The sequence below is a fragment of the Microtus oregoni genome, unplaced genomic scaffold (genome assembly GCF_018167655.1).
Source record: "Microtus oregoni isolate MIOR12 unplaced genomic scaffold, Mior012 000005F_ref0000423, whole genome shotgun sequence".
Lineage (NCBI taxonomy): Eukaryota > Metazoa > Chordata > Mammalia > Rodentia > Cricetidae > Microtus > Microtus oregoni.
In genome coordinates this window covers 44,044,009-44,057,665 of record NW_024543064.1, presented here as the reverse complement: position 1 = coordinate 44,057,665, position 13,657 = coordinate 44,044,009, and the positions used below count along the sequence as shown (strand labels likewise).

Genomic DNA, 13,657 nt, shown 5'->3' with positions numbered 1-13,657 from the left:
GCATCTGTGTGTTGTCAGCATAGAGCTGACCGTGCTCTCGAAAACACCACAGGCTTGGGGCTCTAGAGATGGCTTCCCAAGCACTGACTATGCAAGCATGAGGACCAGAGTTTAGATCCCCAGCACCCATGTAAATGTTGGGCTGCGTAGTGCTCTGACACCCATGTAAATGTTGGGCTGCCTAGTGCTCTGACTGGAATCTTAGTGCTCAGGAAACCAAGGCTAGGGATGCCCAAAGCAAACTAGCTCAGTGGACTAGTCAAATCAGTGAGCTCAGGGCTTATGTGAGAGACTTGGCCCCAATAAGGTAGAGAGCAGTTGAAGAAGACACTGCATGTCAAGTTCTGACCTCTGTATGCGCATTGACATGTGCACTAACCCTCACATACATGTGGACCCCACACATAGGCAAATATGCGTATGTATACCCATGTGCAGCACACATATTCTGCATGTGCACAACTATGAATCATAAGCTTTAAGGCATGACCAATAATGACCGAATGGACTGATCACTCAGAAGATGAGTCCTGAGGGGCCTGACCAAGCCAGTTCCCTTCCCCACCCTATCACACTCAGGGATGGACTGCACGTGGCCATGGGTAGAAGCAGACCATACATGAGCAGAGATGGCAGCACAGGCGAGATTCTTATTAAAGGGACTGTGGTTTGGCGCATGTGCCTTTGTGTGATGACTGAGGTAAATGCCGCCCCTGAGGATATGAGGACAGCCTTGAGAAACAGAAACTCTGCCATCAAAGATGGCACTTTGCCCTCCAAGAGCCACTGAGGATGCCCTGGGGGAGGGAGGACTGAGGCTGGGGACAGAGAGACCAGCTTTGAGACTGACTAGCAGGCCCAAAGGCTGTGCCCCTGCCACACAATGAGAAGTCTTTCTGGGGAGAAGGACTGGAAGGATCCAGACACTGTGGAGTCAGGGGCCTCATCCTCACGCCAGCCTGAGCCTGGAGCACATTAAATGTTTTCATTCACTTCTCTGAGCTTCAGTGTTCACACCTGAGAGCTGGCTCACCGCTACTCTTTCTTTGTCTAAGTGTTCAGGATTCTCTATATTCTGAGCTAGGAAATCCCTTTTAAAACTGTAAAGCCGGCAGAGGGAATATATATATAATCACATCATACACATAGTACACACACACACACACACACACACACACATTTTAAGCCATTCACGTCTCTCTGAATACTTTTATTCAACATTTGTCTTCCCGTGAGGCACTCTGGGCTGTCTATCTATAATTAGACTTGCTCCTCACTCATAAGCCAGGCTGTGTGGAGTGAGAGACAGCACCGGATTAGCCCAATGTAAACAAATTTGGTCAGTCTACTTCTCACCCGTCAGGGTTCTAGCTGAGTGGATTTCAACAGCTCCTGGACGAGTGTTAATGCCATCTACGAACACGATTGCAAGAAAAAAAAAAAAGTAACGTGCCGGCTCCGTGTTTTGGTAATGCTCTAGGCTTCGTGTCAGCAGCTTCTTTGTAGGACAGTACAATGCCCAGGGTGGGGTGAGGGGCAATAGAGCAGGAAGGCAGTACGCAGAACCTTCACGTAGCTAAAGACAGCACGTGTAATACCAAGTTTGCAAAGCAAAGCATGCTAGGCTACTCAGTATTTTTGTTTGTTTGTTTGTTTTGTTTTGTTTTGTTTTGTAACCTTGCATAAGTCCCTCTTTGAGTCTTGGGTATCTTGAGTATCTTGACTGTAAAAATAAGACTAAGGACACCTGCCTCCCAGGCCAGCTGGGAAGTGTAACCGAGGCCATCAATATCCGTGACAACCTTAGGCGGAGCTCTGTGGGTGAGGGTCATGACTCAGTCTTCCAAAGCAAAGGGTCCGGAAATCAGGACACATACGCAGAGGACTCGATATCGTCAGACACACCTCTGAGTCCTAGAAAGTAGGGAAGGGTTTGGACCAGATGCCCATTGCCCTAGTTAGCTTTAACTGTTAGCTTGCTGCAGCCTGAGAAGGGAACAGGGATATTGCCCGGATCCTGCTGGCCTGTGGGCATGTTTGGGGGGGATTGTCTTGATGGTTAATTAATGGAGGAAGTCCCAGACCAGTGGGCAGCAACATTCCCTGGGCAAAGAGTCTAGGGTTGTATAAGAAAGCTCACTGGACATGACCCCCTGAGGGAACCAGTAAGCAGTATTTCTTCATTGCTTCTGCTTCAGGTTCCTACCCTGGTTTCCCACAGTGACGGACTGTGATGTGCCGGAGTAAACCAAACAAACCCCGCCCTTCTTAAAGCTGTTTTTGGTCAGAGTGTTTTCTCCCAGCAAGAGAAAAATTCTAGACCACCTATGACATGCTCTGTGATGAAGGCTGTCATGAACTGGCTGCAGATACCCAATATCTGAAGGCAGAAAGAAAGGCACAGACATTATCGAGCACGGTCTTCCCATAACCTATGTGGTAGCTTTAGGTGGGAAACCCTTTCCACATACAGAGAAACCAAGGTTCAAAGAAGAATTGAAGAAGGAAGAGAGAATTTGAGATCGAGTTAGACTGACTTCAAAGTCTACCTATGGTTCCTGTTTGAGGCATAGCAAAAACAGTCATACCAGATTTAGATGAGGAAAATACATAGTAAGCTATAAAACAAGAAATGACACATTTAGAGGTTACTGCTGATCTCGTCAGTGCAGCATTAGGGAAGATGATACTTTGTAATAAATGACAAAGTATCATCTCCCTTCCTTGCTGTGTCCCAGCACCATGAACCCAGCCTGGAACCACGCGGGCAGTCAATATGCTGGCTGATAAATGAGTGAACGAAGCTCACAGATTCACCATCACCGCTCGAGCTTTTCTCACTGATCACAAAAAGTCTCTCACCAAAACGGTCCAAGGGATTTGCACACTTTTGCCGAAACAACTATTTCTGTTTCGCTGCTGTGTCCAGTGGTTGGGGTGCTGACTTTATATCAAGAGCCAACAAAGGATGCTAATGGGCTTCGGGGCTTCACTTAGCAGAAAGCTCAGCTGAGACTAAAACCCCACCCCCTGCCTTCCCTGGTCTCTCCTTATATATACAGATGCTCTTCAGTCGGGCATTTAGCCAGGGCTTCTTTCCTACATACCAGCTTACCCCAAAGAGGCTAAGCCCAGGATCAATGTGGGAAGGCACAATAGAAAGGCGTGAATATAACGGTACTGCAAAGAAGGCTGGGGCAGCAATCGAGAGTACTGGCTGCTCTTCCTAAGGACTAGGGTTCGAGTACCAGCACCCATGTGAGGGCTCATGACTCTCAGGGGATTCTGGCTTCCGAGGGAATTGTGGTACAGAGACATACATGCAGACACAATAATCACACCCATAAAATAAAAAGTAAATAAATCCTCACAAAGGCATGGCTATCAAAAAGCTGTCTACATTCCCTTTCTGGAGGAGCAGATGATGCTGATTTAATGTGTGGAAGGCACTTAGAAAGGTGCCTGGCACTTAGTGGGCACTGCCTAAGTGTTAGTAATAGGTAATTACCGGCGGTAATTATAGCATGCTGTTATCAACATTGTGAAATTTCTTACTGCAAATGCTTTTAATTTACTAACTACAGTTCTGCGACAGCCCTCGAGCCCTGCACACACATCTATAGGATGGAAAATGTGCACTTGTGTTTGCAGAGCTGAGTTGGGCAGAAAAGACAAAGATGGATCCTTTTTCCTCTCTCCCCCTACTCATTTCTGTTTGTTGGATTACTCTTTTTTGTTTGTTTGTTTGTTTGGTCGGCAGCAGGGTGTTCGAGACAGGGTTTTTCTGTGTAGCTTTGGAGCCTGTCCTGGAACTCACTCTATAGACCAGGCTGGCCTCGAATCACAGAGATCCACCCACCTCTGCCTCCCGAGTGCTGGGATTAAAGGTGTGCACCACCACCACCCAGCTCATCTCCTGGTTCCTAAAGGCAGGAGTCTTGCTGAAGTAGCCAAGCAACCAATATTAGTGGGGACCATGGAGTCATCTGGCTAAGACAAATAGTTAAAATACAAGACTGAATCTACCCTCACTACTCAACATGACCAAAGAGCCGTGGCATTACTAGTCAGACACAGGAAAGTTGATTTAATGGTAGAGCCTAGCTGGAAGCACTGTCCAGGGAAGAATGAAAGCCATGTCTGGTTTGTGGCCCTAGTTTGAGGTGTGCAATAACCCTGCAGCAGTTTGTAGTTCTCTCTCCCTGAAAATGCCACTGCTGTCCTCATTGCTGTCACTTCACCGTGCATTCACACCCGGCCACTGACAACCGCAAGCACAGCACAGGTCTCCAGATGGCTCCCTTTCCGTTAAGGTTCTTCCTCCACGCTTTACGCCAAGGTATTGTGTGTGTGTACCTGGTTCTTGCAGCAGACAAACTCCCAATGATATCAGTATACATAATTTAAGCCTACGAGTCTCGGAGCTTACAAAAACCCTCAAAGATTGTTAGTTAAGTGGAATCAGCAGTATTACTGCCGGAATTAAAACTGTTGATTACAGCAGCAGTAACTGGGATTTTCTGAATGCTTTCTCCATGCCTGCCTCTGTAGAGGTGTTCTGCATGCAGCTCATCCAAGTCTCAACAGCAGGTTGATAAGAACATTGTGCTTCCATGCTCCCAGTGACAGCAAGGCAACATCTGTCTGTCCCTGTCTCTCTGTGCTCATTGAAAAGAGCAGCAGCTGGGTGGCTATTTACCCTGTTTCTCAGGTGAGAAGAGGTTTACATAACACAGAGCCAAGAAGGGCCAGCATCAGGATTTGAACTCTCGTCTACCCACTGCTGAGCATGTTCATTCGGCTCCATCCATTTTCAGCAGGAGAGAACACGCCACCCTGCTTCTCTGGCCTTTCGTCTACTTGGCCAGTCTTGTCAGAAGTCTTGCCTAGGCGGGAAAAGGCACAGTAGGTAAAGATGCTTGTCTTGCAAGCCTGAGCTCATGAGTTGGAATCCCCAGAACTGACATGAGAGCTGGACATGTGAGCAGCGACATCTGCGACCCCAGTTCTCCTGCAGGAAGATGGAACGAGGAGACAGGAGACTCCCAGAATCCTGAGGGCGAGCTAACTTGCCATATTCAGCAGAAAACAAAAATGGCAAGAGACCCTGTCTCAAAGAATATGGAAAGACCTAAGGTTGTTCTCTGACCCCCCCCCCCACACACACACATGGTGTGGTGTATGTAAGCCTGCTTCACACACACACACACACAAACACACACACACACACTAAAAGGTTTACCACCACCTTGGAGTGTGCTTTCCTGTGGATGAAATATGGTGATTTAAAAGCAAAGCAGATGGAGTAACACCTCCTTAGACTCATCACTCCTCTGAGCCTCAGTTTCCCCCTGTGTACGTGAGGGTGACAGGACTTCCTTCTTAGAAGTCTTGTTGAGATCTAGGGAGGAATTACTAAGAGAAAAGATAGGGCACAGCCCATAATACTCGTCAGTAAATTGGGTATCTTTTTCATGGTGGCTTGAGACTGAGACGTTTCATTATACATCTGCCTGAACCCCAGTGGGGAGAGAGCTCCGAAGGTCACAGTGTAGCGGCTGCACCCCACCTTGAAGCACCCTCCCCCCAAAAGTTGCAGCCCTTTTGGCCTCCACTCAGCCAGCCCCTCCAAATGAGAACGAGGCTCCCACACAGCCGCCTGAGCTTTGCTTACATATCCCCCTTCACGACCGACTGAGCCCCGACACAGGGAAGAAACATTCCGTTGAATCATGTAAATCCCCACTCATCTCCAAATTGGGTGCCGGAGCGCCTCAGGGAAGTGATTTTACAACCTCACTGACTCCAGCCAAGGTAGGCTTCAATTGCTCTTTCGAGATAATTCAGCCTCTGCCTGCCCTGGCAGCAAAGCTGAGTAGGGGCTCCCTCCTTCCTGCCAGAAAGATGGCCCCTTAGGCTGAAGGGGAACAGCATCTTCCCCCAGCCAGAAAAAAAAAAGAAAGAAAAGAAAGGAAAAAGAAAAAAGACCAGGCTTAATCTGCCTTCTGTGGCCTTCCTCGGCTGGACAGGTGGAACTCCATCCTCACCTGAACAAAAGCTCTCAGAGAAACATGGGGAGGGAGTGGGGGTTTGTAAGAGCCAGTGCACTGGACTAGGAGGTCAAGGTTGCCTGGGTTTCCCCTGCCTGGGTTTCCCCTCACCCCGCCAGGATTTTCAGAGGCAGGGTTACGCTAAGATGGACTGAGCCGTCCTCGTGCCTTCACGCAAGAAAACCCTTTCCAGCCTGCTGTGCCCCTGGGGAGAACTGTTATCTGTTCTTGTATGGCTGCCTTTTTAAAAAATTTATTTTCAAATCTGGGCCTCACAATAGATTATTCAACCCACAGCCAAGTGAGGTTGCAGGAAGCACAGGCACGAACACAGCCCTGGCCTCTGTCGAATGCCCCAGCTTCCTGAGCCCCTCTGGCTGCCTCATCATGGGTAACTTGGCTTCCCGGGATTGCTCTGAAGGGTCGCTTTTCTCTCAAGTTGTTGAGAGCCCAAGTCATGGTGCAAATGTTAGAAAACAGGTCAGCAGCCTCAGACCCCATCCCACTTCCCCCTCCCCTTCTCAGCCCCTCCCCCACTCCACAACAATTGTCATCATAAAACTCCGAATTCCTCAGCGTGGGGACATGATTTCACACCACAGCTCTTTAAGGCAGAGCTCCCTGTCCACATTTCATAGCCTCAGAAGCAAGCGCAGTCATCAGGTTTGTCCTAGGGCATCCATGGCTATGCGGCAGAATTAGGACCTTAGTTCAGCCATCATGAATCTCTGCTGAACTCTCTGGGGAAGTCCTTCCCAGAGGAGCTCATTCTCCAGACTACCAACTGTATTCAGCTAGCATCCTCTGAGGACTCCACCCAGGGCTCTCCCCACCCAGGTCCTGAGCCGGTGGCTCAGCTCATTGCAGGGGCTGTGCTGAGTCACACTGGTTACTTTTCTCTTCTCCAACATTTGCTCTGCAGACACCCCACCCCCACCCCCGTCTGGGTCCTGCTGTCTAGACTGGAGTAGATCAGCCTTTACAGAGAGCTGAGCCATGGAGAGATGTCTAGGCAACCTTAATGAAGCAAAATCAGCAGGCATTCTCAGCCATGCAGCCGTCTTTATGAAAAGGATAACGCCCTGTTTCTCTAGTCCAAATGTTCCGTGCACATGGGTCAGTGTTCCTTTGCCAGAGGAAACCCACTGCCCATACCCCAGCCTCTGTGCCACCATGACGAGCAGTTAGCACTTCTGTTCCATCAGTCACATGAGGGTAGGCAACCTTACCCAAGGCTGTTGTCATTGTAGCCACACACGGTCAGTTCTACCCAATGACAAGTAGCTAGCCTTGGCGCCCTCTGAGGACACAGGACAATCCAGTTATTAGATGCAGAAGGGAGGTCGGCTATTCAGAAAGTGGCCCTTAGGTAGAATGGGCACCCTCAGCAACCTGGGATGGTCTGCAGACAAAAATCACGACGGAGTGAAAACCCGAGTAACTAGAGCACTGAGGAGGACTAGAGGCATTGAAGGAGGCTGAGGGTTGGCAGAAAGAGAGGCAGAGAGACGCCAATAAGCTGCTGGTTGGCTATGCCAATCGTGGGTACTGGGTGTCGGTCCAGCAAGCATCGCAGCTGATACCACGAGACTTGCTGCCTGCAGCTGCCTTGGTGGGAGGCATGGGATACTATTCTAGGATTCCCAGGGCACCTTCTGTCCCTTTTGCCAAGAGAGACTGCACAGCCATCCCCTCCAGCGTGCCTCTTCCTCCTGGTGCTATCTACACAAGGCCCTTCATTATAACAAAGAGACTCTGCCAAGGCTCCTGGCTCCATGCGGGTGGATGTGTGCATGGTAATTGGGTTAGTTGTGTTTTATAGACTCTGAACTGAATTGATGCTATGCTTTATCTGGGCGCTGGGAAAACAAGGGGCTCTGTTTGTGTCTTGCCGACGCTCATGGAGAGGCTGCAACACCAGGCAACTGTCTTTGTTTTCCCATTACTTCCAGGTTATACCTTTCTGCATGTTTTCTCATTATTAAAACTCACAAGATTTCCACTTAGTATATCGTTAAACATTTGTAAGTTCCTTTATGAAATAAGACAATAAATAAGTATTTACAACAAGATAATATAAAAGTCAGGCCTTGGTGGAAAATAGTTCACACACAAGATTCAAATGGGGAATGGTTAGGAACAGGACCTTTTGGGGAGGTGTGGACAGGGTTGAGACAATCTGTAAGATGAGATCATGACCAGGGAGAGAAGGAACGATTACCACCAGAGGTGTTTTAGGCACAGTCCAAAGTCAAGGCACTGGGAAGTGCAAGGAGATACAGGGACTGTGTATGATCCACAGCACATTGAGAGGAGGGCGGGAGAGATGCTGCGGCCATCTTCCTTTACCTTGGGACCTCACACTGGGGCTTCCCAGCTGGAACCTGACCCCACCGTCCAGGCCACGGTTCTTCTGTCTCAACCTTCCTGGGCATAGAGAAAGGCTGAGGAAGGAGGGTGGGGAGAGGCAGGGGAGGAAGTGAAGAATGGGCTTCAGAGATGAACGTGACGTCTGAGGGTTGACCATGGTCAGATCAACACGCATGCTCACACACAGAGAAGTAAGGGCGAGCTGAGCTGAATGGCCAAACCCATTCTATGGGACCGGAACTGCCCCCACCTCGAGACTTCACGGCAAACCTTGTGTCTGGCTCCTTCCTTGCAGAACCATCCACTTTTCCTCGATTCTGGGCCTCTACCTTGACCCCCTAGAGTTCCAGAAGTGTGCGATGTGTCTGCAAATCATACCTAATGCCTCTCACCTCCAAGTTCTTCAGATTCCAGTTGTTTAGTCTGTTTGGATTTCCATGGTCCCAGAATGCCAAAGACAGGGTTGTGTTCGTACAAGACCTATTACGGTGTACCTCTGTACTTAGCAAGAGCATGGTTTGCCCAAGTGGCTGGGAAGACAGGAGGGGAGCTTTGAAGACAATGGTTTCTTCTATTATTGCAAGCACTCTCCCAAGCATCCAGCTTTCCGCCAGGAGAACAGTGTCTTTTGGTTGCAGTTCCTGTCACCTGAATCATAGCCAAGGAATAAATTGAATCTTTTTCTAACATAGAATATATTACTCTTGAAATAGTAGGAAATGTTGATAATTGCCTTTTATTGGACTCACAAATAATTTATAAGTTGGTCCGATTTTTTTTTAAAAAAAAAGTATTATAATCTTAGATCTTTGGTTTTTTTTCCTTGAGGCAAGGATCAGTCTCTAAAAATAGAACCACTGTAGAGATAGGCCTAGCTCTCCCCCTGGTGGTCAAGATCTAGAATTGCATGTTCCGTAAATGGACCTGGAGCTGGAGGCTACATTTAAATAATTCCTTTTCCCCTAAGTACACAGAAATATTTGATTTATTCTTCCCAGCCATGTCTGCGTTACAGACTACTTCTTCTTATAAAGTCCATCTGCTTTGAGAGTAAGTAAATGATCTATTCCTCATATACATTACCAGGCTGAGGTAGGAACAGCTTCCCCAGTTCTATCAAATGTCAGGGAAGCTGGGAGTTTCTTCAGAAGACACAGAGGAAGGAAATGAAAATTGGCTGTCATAGGAGCAGGCTGACAAGGTATTGAGGAGGTGACTCAGTGTGAAGGTGTACGCAGGAGTGGTGTAGGAAAGTGGGGAGACAGGGACGGCTGTGGTGTTCGGCTTAGACCCCTGGATCCACTGACAACCTGTTGATGGCAGGATCCTGGCATGACCCTCCCTGGGTACAGCAGACAGGCACTCTTCCTCTCCCTGGAGAGATTATTTCTTCATAGGTAGCTGGGGACCTAAGCGACAGTTCCAGATGGGGCAGAACTGTAGCCCTTCCTGGCCTAACCCTCGAGCGCCCGCTGATGGCTCCCACTCTGTCTGTATCCACACCAATGGCAATGGAGCATTCCAGGATATCAGGATCACAGGAGGAAAAGTGAGCTCTACTCTTCTTCTAAAGCACTTACTTTCTTTTTGAGATTATGGTAGAACTACATCACCCCCCTTCCTCTGCCTCCGTCCCTCCAAACCCTCTCATATACCCTCCTTGCTCTCTCAGCTCATGGCCTTTTTCTAAATTGTCATTTAGCAAATACACACATATAAGTGAGTAAAAGAGTGTATCTCTCTCACACAAGCATATTCCTAAATATATCACTACAACCTGCTCAGTCTGTATAATGTTACTTGTGTGTATGTTTTCAGGGCTGGCCATTCGGTATTGGATAACCAACGGGTGTGCTCCTTCATGGGGAAGAGTGTTTCTCCTGCTCTTGGCATTCCTGAGTTACCTATGGTTCTTTCTCTAAGGTTGGGGCTTCCTGGTCTTTCTTTTGTCCACTTTGGCATGTCTATTGGTGCTGTTCTTGTTCAGCTCCTGTTGAGGCAGTCATGTGGTGAGACTTCATGGTTGTAGCTGCTGACCTCCCTAGGAGATGCTACCTCACAGCCAACTCCCTTGTCCTGTGGCTCTTGCACCTTTTTGGTCCCCTCTTCCTAAGTGATCTTACGTGTGGGAGTTACATTGTAGATGTATCTGCTAGGGATAAGCGCCATACCTGTGCATTCCGATCACTTGTGATGTTCTGTAACATTCTCCATTTGTTGCAACAAAAAGTTTCCTTGGTGAGAAATGAAAACTATACTTATCTGTGTATATAAGGACCAGTGTTTATAATGGAGTTAAGAATTATGCTGGCTTAGAAAAGTCGCAATGACAGGTTTTCCTCGGAGAACCATGACTTCATTAGCCCTGGGTGGTTGACTAGGTCTCCAGTACTAGACATGATTTCCATCTTATTGAATCCATATGCTGTTACAGAGTCCTAACCTGTTTTAAGAGCAGGAGAAACCCCTCCCGGGTACCTTGAATCCTGCGATTCCTCCAATTAGACTGGCTTACATGACATGCTCACTCCCGAAACGATCAAGACTCAAATCTGAAGCCAGGGGTGAAGTCAGATTCACTTAAATTACACAGACCAAGAATGAGATCATACATTTTAGAAAGAAGGAATTTTTTTAAAAGATACATTTTTGACAGAAAAAAATGGTAATGTCTTAGTCACTGTTCTATCATTGACCAAGGCAACTCTTATAAAAGGAAGCATTTAATTGGTGGCTTGCTTACAGTCTTGGATGTTAGTGCATTATCATCATGGTGGGCATCATGGCAGCATACAGACAGACATGGTGCTGGAGAAGGAGCTGAGAGTTCTCCATCCTGATCCATAGGTAGAGCGACAGACAGACAAAGAGAGACAGGAGGAAGGAAGGAAGAAAGGAAGGGAGGGAGGGAGGGAGGGAAGGAAGAAGAGAGAAAGTTAGACTTGATGTGGACTTTTGGAATCTCAAAACCCATCCCCAGTGAAACACTTCCTCCGACAAGGCCACACCTCCTAGTCCTTCTAATCCTTTCACTAAGGTCACCCACTCCCTGGTGACTAATGAGCTTATCTGGGGACATTCGTATTCAAACCACTACAGGTAAGTAGGAGGAAGAGGATACCAACTACAGTTGGAATATGAAATGATGCATTTTTTTTTACATCAGGAAACAGGCTGTAGGAGTGGATGCTGGATGTTATTTTTCAATCACTCCGAATCATCTTTCGGGAACCTTTTAGTTAACTGGGTGGTATGGTTTGCAACCTCCTCACAGCCGATGGTGAGTTTCCTAAAATACCCTCACATGTTAACCTCTTGAAGTATGCTCAGATATTGACTCCCTGTCTCTCTTGATAGCACAAGGCTTTTGAAAGAAACGCTCCTAAAAAATAAGTAACTCTTTTATTCTGCTTTCCTTCCCCCCTCAATTTGTGTGTCTTTTGATTTTTGTGTTTTAAGTACAAGGCACTGTGTAGACATGAAGGGTGGTGTGTTCTTCCCAGCTAGGGGAAATCATAGGGTGCTCAATCATGACGTCACCAGACCATTTTTAAGCAGTTTATTTAGATACTCTAAGAGTTGCCTTTTGGAGCAGTCACCTAGAGAGGGATCTTCATATGCCCCCCAGAGTCTTTACACCACAGCTCAGATTTTATTACCATAGTTTCAACCCCAAAGTACAGTCCTCTGATACACTCTGATTCTGATTGGGGATTCCTGTCTCCTGTGAAGGTTTCCAGAGACAATCTAACTCTAAACAAAGGTTTGCCCCCTTAGATAGAGTAACATAGGCAATTGTCTGTGGAGAGGTGCAAGCATATCTCAAATCCTGGGTATCCAGGGTAAATATTAAAGTGTGGATATTTAGGATGAAGTGTAGATTTTCTTTGTTTAATAGAATAGAAGGAGGTGGGTTGGGATCAGGGTATCTTGTATCACCCCTTTCTACCCTTTGCAGCAGAATTCCCCCAAACTTCAGACTTTGTCTGAACTCTGAGTACCATTCAAAACCCTACACATACGTGCATTCTCACATATACACGCCACATGTGTACCCGTGCGCGCGCGCACACACACAAGCACCCTCTTACCAGACTGAAGTTCTCTCTCTCCCTGGGGAGACCAAGCTCTTACCAGAAAGCTTTGATGCAGTTTCCCTCCGTTTTCTCTGCTTTCCCTGGCTTCATTCAAATGATATGGTTTCCCTCCGATTCACGCGAGTTCCTCTCCAACCCTCTGTCCTGACTCCTCCTCATTCACAGAAAGACCGAAACTGCCCTGTTTTGACTGTTTAGTCCTGTTTGTTTGATTGGCTCTCATGCAGGGCTCTTTGCTCTTGCAATGCTGTCATCACGTGGGCCTGCATTCCACTCTGTCACCCTCCGAGCAGTTCTTCACCCCGCCCTGAGCCCTTTGGTCCAACAGATACCTCACTGGTCACTGGAGGCTGCTAATCCCAGGTCCCTTTGTCAGGTGAGCCTGCCTTGGCTTGGTGAGTAGGAGACACTGCCAGGAGACTGGAGGAGGAGAAAGGGAGAAGCCGGGCTCCCTCTTCTCTAGGAACCCTGAGGAGGGATGCAGGCTAACAGCCATGTGGTTTTGGTCTCCCCTGGATGTTTCCAGATCTCAGACTGATGAACCCCATTCTGTGTTGACACCTCCAGGCTCCTGACTTCTAGCTTTAACTTAGCCTCTGGTTTTCTTGTGGCTTTCAGAGTTGGGCCAGTTCTCTGTATGAAATTCCCTCTGTCCAACATCAAGGGAAATCTCAGTTCTTATAATTGCATGCTGACAGATATACAGATAGAGCAGCTCCCTGCTCTATCTAGTAGTATCTGGGGAAGGCTGGCTCAATCATAAAACCGATGAATGGATAAAAATCCCCACCATGCTTACCTATAATGGATGAATTTTCTATTTCCACTCTCTACAACCTTTATGGGTACACCCAAAATAGGCTTTTCTAACTCACTTTTTAAAAAAGTTCCACTTTTCCTAGCCAGTGCCCTGTTCCCCAACCCCTTGTTCAAGTTAACTAGCACAGTGTGGCATCTGCATCGCTGACAGATGGTCAAGACACCGGGTACAGAGCGAGATCATCAGATCAGAAATGCTTCAGCTCCACAGAGCCAAGGCTGCTGGTGGGGCCTGCAGCACAGTGGTGAAGGACTGGGTACCCTTCCGCTCTCCAGGTCTGATATGTGACTTTAGCCAGAAGGAGGCCAATTTACTGTTAT

General features: G+C 47.7%; 1 protein-coding gene across 1 annotated transcript in view; it reads right to left on the bottom strand.

The window, feature by feature from the left end:
* Positions 1–12,641, bottom strand: part of C8a (complement C8 alpha chain) — a 73,387-nt gene extending 60,746 nt beyond the window's left edge. The window contains exon 1 of the mRNA XM_041652463.1: positions 12,555–12,641. The gene's annotated coding sequence lies outside the window, so the exon portion shown is untranslated. The remainder of the gene's footprint in view (positions 1–12,554) is intronic.
* Positions 12,642–13,657: the final 1,016 nt, after the last annotated feature.